The sequence below is a fragment of the Manis javanica genome, chromosome 16, assembly GCF_040802235.1.
Source record: "Manis javanica isolate MJ-LG chromosome 16, MJ_LKY, whole genome shotgun sequence".
Taxonomy (NCBI): Eukaryota; Metazoa; Chordata; class Mammalia; order Pholidota; family Manidae; genus Manis; species Manis javanica.
In genome coordinates, this window is record NC_133171.1 from 13,920,552 (window position 1) to 13,927,516 (window position 6,965).

Here is a 6,965-nt window from a genome sequence, read left to right on the forward strand (position 1 = left end):
CTCCATCTCCACATCATAATAATTTCGTCACTCCGGTTCAGATGATCTGGAATGCCACCATGCACAACTGTTCCTATGTTCTGGCTGTTGCCTTTATCCTAGAAACTGATTGAAGTCATGTGTGTTTCTCAGAAAGGCAGCACACTGCCACATTCAAGGTTGCAGGGACTTCTCAGCCCCCGTTTTCTTCAGGATGCAGGAACCCAGGGAGAGAATGTTGTACCATAGTGGGAGGTGGGAATAGGCAAGAAACAGTGCTTGCTTTGAGTTGCTTCCCAAAGCCCCGTGGTTCCTGGCGCTGGACCAAGGAAGAGAGACTGGTGCTTTCCCTAGGTGGACGGTGGAAGGAGGCCTTGTGGGCCCTCTGAGGACAGTGGGATAGCTCTGGCTTCCTGAAGGTGAACTAGGACACCCATGGGGGGCCCTTGGGGTCTTTGGAAATACTGTCTTAGTTACACGTACTATTTCATCCTTTAAAATGGTGTTAGAGGCCATCAAATTCATTCAACAGATATTTACTGTGTGTTAGGCACAGTTGTAGGCACCAGAAAGTCCTCTTGAACGGATCAGACCCCGCATTCTGGGACCTAGGGTTGCCAGCGGAGTTGAAAGATTCCTCAGGCCTGCAGTGTCCTGCCTTTTTGTTATTGCTTCTTTCTTGTTTCCTTTCCCCTTCATTATTGTATTATTTTCCATACTTTTCATAGCTTCCCCTGCTAAATGGAGCAAGTGGTGAGATGGAGTCATTAAAGTTTACAAGGACTGAGGTTATCTGGTCCCGGAAGGCTTATCAGAGAGATGAGGTGCAATCCAGGTTACCACGCTACACTGCCGCTTCCCGCAGTGACGCTGTTCTTGTCTTCCAATCTGGCTTCCCAGCCTTCATTTTCTGTATCACTCTTTTTCTCTCTCTGAGTGATTGTAGATGACCTGGTAGAGGAAAATTTGTGACTGATTCTGGTATTTCATTGAACACTTAAATTTGGTGTTTTCAGATCATCACTAAGGTGACTTCTAAGTCAAAAGCCAAATCGTGTTGGAAAACCCAGACTGTTGCAGGGCAGCTGCATCTGTGGGGTCTTTTCCTGCACACCAGGTGAAACCTCAGGCTGGACAGGGGAGGGTTCTTGACTCTGAATGAGAAAGAATTCTCCAGCAGGTCAGAAGAGTGTAGCTAAGGAAGGAATTCCTTAAAGGGAGAGCAGCAGGGAATGGCAGCTGCCTTGCAGGCCAAGAGAACAAGTCAGCTGAAGTAGGACAGAGTGAAGACTTGTACTAAAGTCTAGGAGATGGAATGAAATAACAAAGTAACAAAGACACCACTGCAAGTGCACAGAGACAAAACCCAGTAAGTTGAGCAATGAAAATTTTTTATTTAAGGTAAAAAGTACACACTTGAAAAAAGAAGAGTGCAGGCAACCTCAGAGAGGAGGCTCACTTAAGGGCTTAGGATTCTGTCTTTGAAGGCTTTCAAGACTGGCGCAAAGGGCAGGGGTGGGGGTTGTTGGGCATAGGCTTGACGTGTGGTCTCATGCTGTCTCTTTCTGGTGAGAGACAATATGTTATTATCCAGTCAGTCCTCTAGATAATTCTGTGAGATAAGCTTAACACAAGGAATTTATTGATCTCATTCCTTTCCAAGACAGTGGTTTCCCTCAAGCACTAGGAACATATCAGTTAAAACTGCTTACCCTGTCTTAAGACTGGGTGGGTTATTGTCTAATTATCTAATTACCAAAGAATATGTCAGGAATCTTACCTCCTAATTCCCTGGTTTTTAAAATGGAATCTTAGCTCTAAGATGCAGTACCTCCTGTTCTTACTATACTGTTTATGTCTTGGCATTTTTCATTATAGGCAGGAAAGGTTAATCATGATGCTTGTCCCATGTCCCTGCCCTACTACCTCAAGACTACAAAACAGTACTTCCCACCAGCAACAAAAAAATTCCTCCCTCATCCCATAGCTATAGCCAGGAAAGGGGGAAGTTTCAAGGCTACCCGGACTCCACCCCCTGGGCCCTTCGACAGGTGATCCTACACAGAAAAGCAAAGGTGAGTCTGTTTTCCCAGACATACCTACCTAGTGCCAGGTTAGCCAGTGGAAGGTTTGGAAGGCGGGTCCTCTTATCAGGCTATTATTTTTTACAATGACAGTTTGCACAACAAGCGGCAGCTTAATCCAATAAGAAGAAAGTTGCCCACTTAAACTTGCTTTCTCAGCTTTTCACTGACAACCACGAGATCTTGGATGGCCACCAACCTGTCACTGAGGTGCTTCCTTCATGTGTAGATGGGAATAATGGACATCATAACATGTTTTTTTCAAGATGAGATAATGCCACAGTGGGCTTTGAACTCTTTTAAGGTGGCACCGAGGGACCCCAGGGTGTCATTACAGCCGTGGGGGAAACACATCAAAGTTGGATTAATGTAGTCTGGGTACTTGCACCTTGGGACTTAACACTTCTAATATTCTGTATTCTTTCATACCCTTTGCTTGCACAAAGTGGTGCATAGATAGGACCAAAAAACTGTCCATTTAGTGTCACTGAACTTGGCTTTTTCCTTTTCTTCCCATAATTGCCAGTCTTTAGCTATTGGGTGACTGCTAATACAGAGGGAAGGCATGTTGCTTCATCAAATTTGCAGCTTTACATTGTGACATTCTGTGTGTATGTGTGTGTGTGTGTGTGTGTGTGTGTGTGTGTGTGTGCACTCGTTCATGTGAACAAGCAAGATGCACATGGCTACCTTCTGTTCTGCCCAACCTCCAGGCCTGTCTCTGCAGTGGAGATGCCCCCTCACCCTCCATCTCCTGTGTGTGAAATGTTTGCATTGTCTTTGCTTTTGATAAACTGTCACCTTAAGCTATTTGCCATAAGAAATAAGGGTAAAACTCCATATCATTGTCCCTACCATGTTTCTACATGTAACTCAACTCAAACTTTGTTAATGAATGACTCAACAACTTTTACTTTTTCCAGGTCTGTCTGCCTAGTATGCCTTTTTTATTGCTCAGTGTGAACATTTCTTTCCTATAACTGCAACACCCAGCACTTCTTCACAAGACTTTCAGACTCCTGTTCAGGGAAAACCCCAAGTCCTTCCTCCATCATAAAAGGGGTTTTCTTGCTCTCAGAGAGGGGGTCGGTGAGGTGTGAGACTTGCCCTGAGTTTGACTCCGGGATGGAATCAGGTGATGCCCCTTCCACCTCACTCACTGAGCTCTCGCAGCTTTGCTCTCTTGGAACTCAGAAGCAATTTACTCTTGAATTGCCCCTTGTTTAGTGCCAGAGAGTTTTCACTCCCTGTTGCAATGCCCCACAGTAAGGTGTCCTGGTGGGGCGAGCCATGCTGTTCTGTGAAGTAGGGGCCTGGGCGGGTGGGGAGGGACAGGGTGTGGAAGCACAGTTAGAAGAGCTGAGCTCTCGGAATACAGATGTTCTCAGGCAGAGCGCTTATAGAAAAGAGGCATATGTATGTTTTAGAGCTGCAAACCAGTCCCTTCAAGCCATTCATGACTCTGCACCCCTGGAGAGCTGCATGTCCCCGCAGTTAGCATAACTCACTTTGAAGCCCACTTTGCTACAGCCGACCACCCGAGGAGAGATCAAGTCTCTCTGGGTCTCAGGTGTGAATTCCTGGAGAAGGGATTTTAGCTGGTCCCAGCCTCCAGGCTGGAGCTCAGAGGCCACAGCGCGGTGCCCATGGCAGTGGGAGGGAGGGGCCTTTCCACAGGGCTGTTCACACAGGGCAGGCAGGGCTGTGCCACACTGGGGTCGGGGACTGGTGTGTAGGAGCTCTGTGATCACTGCGGAGGGTCTTCATTTTTCCCCGTGAGAAGACAACACACTCTACCATGCAAGCCAGATTATGGGGCATTTAGCTTATGCCTTTAACAGCAGTTAGAGTGTAAAGATTCTGTGGCAACTTTATGAAGGCCTGTACGAGGAGCCGCGTTCTCGGGCCCTGAGCCTTACGCACTCACATACTTCTGAAAGAGAAAACAGGGGCGTCTGAAGGAGCAGCCTGCCTCTTCTCTCAAGTCCCCTTCCACCTGATGCATGAATTCCTATGCCATGCATGTGGACAGGAGGGATGGGCTGGACAGCAATTTAGGCAGTGGTGCTCTTTCTTCAGCCTCACATGGGCCGTGGTCCAGGAATGGTGCAGGTCTGGGAGGGCACGGAGCTCTTTTCCACCAGCTAGTCAGCAGGTTTCATTGCTGTCGATATTGTTGGACTAGAATCCAAGGCTTGCAGGAGGACTGGAGAGAAGGGGCAGGCTGGGCGGGATACGAGAGAAGCAGTGGTCCAAGGAGCAGGTGACAAGCTTGGCTTGTGTTCAGCCACATTAACCTAGAGGGAAGCCTTAGCTATACTTGCAAGGTGAGCCCAGATCACAAAAACAGGAAGGGCCGAGTGTAGAGAGCATTCAGTTTGGAATCAGAGTGGACTCAGTGGTGACTAAGGAATGCCAATACCTCCCTGTATTGTCCCTGTGAGGACTTACAGCCCAAAGCACAGTCCTAATGTGGGAGATGCCCACTCCCTGGAAAGTACTACAGTCATTGTTATATAACAGGATGGGAGGTTATATAATTATGTGCCAAAATGAGTAGGAAAATGTAGAAGTCAGAACTGAGAACAGGAATCTGCATTTCAGTGCTGTTGATAGGGAAGTACAGTGTAAGGTACTATATGGTCTAAGTGGGTAAAGTGTAGACTGGCTTCTCATCTCAGTCCAACACCTGTGGGCCCCTGGGCAAGTTACTTAACTCTTTGATCCCAGGCCACCTCAGCTTGATGTTGAGATAACAATGCCTTGTTGGGGGGTTGCTGTGGGGGCCAGAGATGCAGAGGGTGCTTGGCATGCAAGGGGCGATCTCCAAACAGCAGCTCTTACTGTCCTGAGAAGAGCATGGTGGGCTCAAAGGTGCAGCTTCCAGTAGCAGTGCCCAGAAAGTAGGCTATTGACCCAATGGGGCTCATGATAATGAGCTGATTCAGAAGCTAGAACTGTAAAGTAGGATTGTTTTAGAGATAATAACAACTTACAGCTTATTCCAGGTTTTGGAGGAAGACCCCTTATAATTTGGAACACAGGAGCCCCTTAGGATGATGGGACTCGGTTAAACACATTCCCAAGATGAGATGACTAAGCTTCCACACTAAGGTCGCCTTTCTTTTTTATTTTTAATTATGGTAAAATACACATAAAATAAAATTTACCACCTTAACCATTTTTAAGTGCACAGCTCAGTGGCATTTAGTACCTTTTTTGCATTGTTGCGTAAACACCATCACCATCCATCTCCAGAACTCTTTTCATCAAAAATGAAATTCTGTGCCCATTAACCACTAACTTGCCCTCCTCTCCTCCAACCACCCTTCCACTGTCTGCTTCTAATGCAGTTGACTGCTCTAGGAACCTTGCATAAGGGGGTTGTCCAGTATTTGTCCTTTTGTGACTGGCTTATTTCACTGAGCATAATGTCCTCAAGATTCATCCACGTTGTAGCAAGTGTTTGAATTCCCTTCCTTTTAAAGACAAGATCACCTTCCTAAGGGGAACCTTACAATTCAGCTGAAGGTTTATTCATGGCATCAGACTGAAAGCGTCTTGATGAACTGCATTCTGCTCTTTTCCTCCGTATCTGCCCCTTCTTGGCTCACCACCCCTTGCCCTGTTTCAGTAACAGCTTCCTAACCGGCTCTGTCCTGTGGGCCTGTCTCTACTCCCAGTGCTGCCCACCTCTGACCCCCTCGCAGCTCCCCAGCTGGCCCTCCTCCCGTGTTCACGCTGGGCCCTCGCTGCCCTTCCCATTCCTCCCACCTCATCCATCTGACTCCTCTGCATCCTCCCATTCCATTCTGCTCTTACCTCTTCTTCCAGGAAGCTCTCCTACCGGCCCCATCTCACCTCAATGATCCCCGTAACCCTGCTTATTTTTAGCCCAGCACTTGCTCTGTTACATGTGGTTGTCTGCTTGTCTATTTCTTTCACTGAAGGGAGCTATGTCTTCTTTAGTTTTTGATATCTCTGGTGCCTGCATGCAGTAAGAGTTCAATAATTATTTGAAGGGTAACATACACATGAGTAAGTGATAAACTCATTGGAAACGCACCTTCTGAAGGGTGGCCTTCTTTACAAACTCAGCAACATCAATATGATCAAAGGGTGGGTTTGACTGTTGCATTTTATGGACTGAGATATGCCATAAAGAGATTTTTGTGGAGCTATATTAAAGCTCAGGGTGAATATCAAAGGGACCAGAGTTATTTAGATAAGGTCACGAGCAAAAGTAGTACATACAATAGTCTTCTGCTCTCTCATTCAGTACAGAGATAACATATATAGACATGCTTACGTAGATGCTTAAGGTACTGAAGCTTAGATGCAAATAAGTGCTCAGATTATAGGTGTACAGCTCGATGAGTGTCCCAGTGAACACTCCCAGCCTTCCACAGGCCCCTTGGGGTTTTCCCTCTCACTGTCCTGGCCTCTAGCACCAGGGGTTAGTTCTGCCCATCTGGACTTTATAGAAACGGAACCCGACAGTACTACTCCTACGTGTTGTGCTTCTTTTTGTGGGATTCATTCATCTTGTGGCACATTCACTCACACATCCCACACGCTCTCACTTCCTTAAGATGCCGTGGCACCTTGACTGGTGCAGGAGCTGAGTCGTGTGAGTGTGTGCCTCCCACGTCAAGCGCGTGCCTGTGTACAGCTGGGGGAGTGGCCAGCCCAGGGTGGGCGGAGGTCACTGCATTCAAGGGCATCTTTGTCTCCCTAGCGCTCAATGCAGGGCCTGGAGCACAGATGGCCTCAGTAAATGTTTGCTGAGTGAACCCAATGAATGGACATTTTGTCACTGGGTCTTTTCAATCATTCCTTGGCTTGTTCCCTGACTCTCCTTGAAATACAGCTGCTTTCATGGGCTGTGTCTTTATTGGGTAG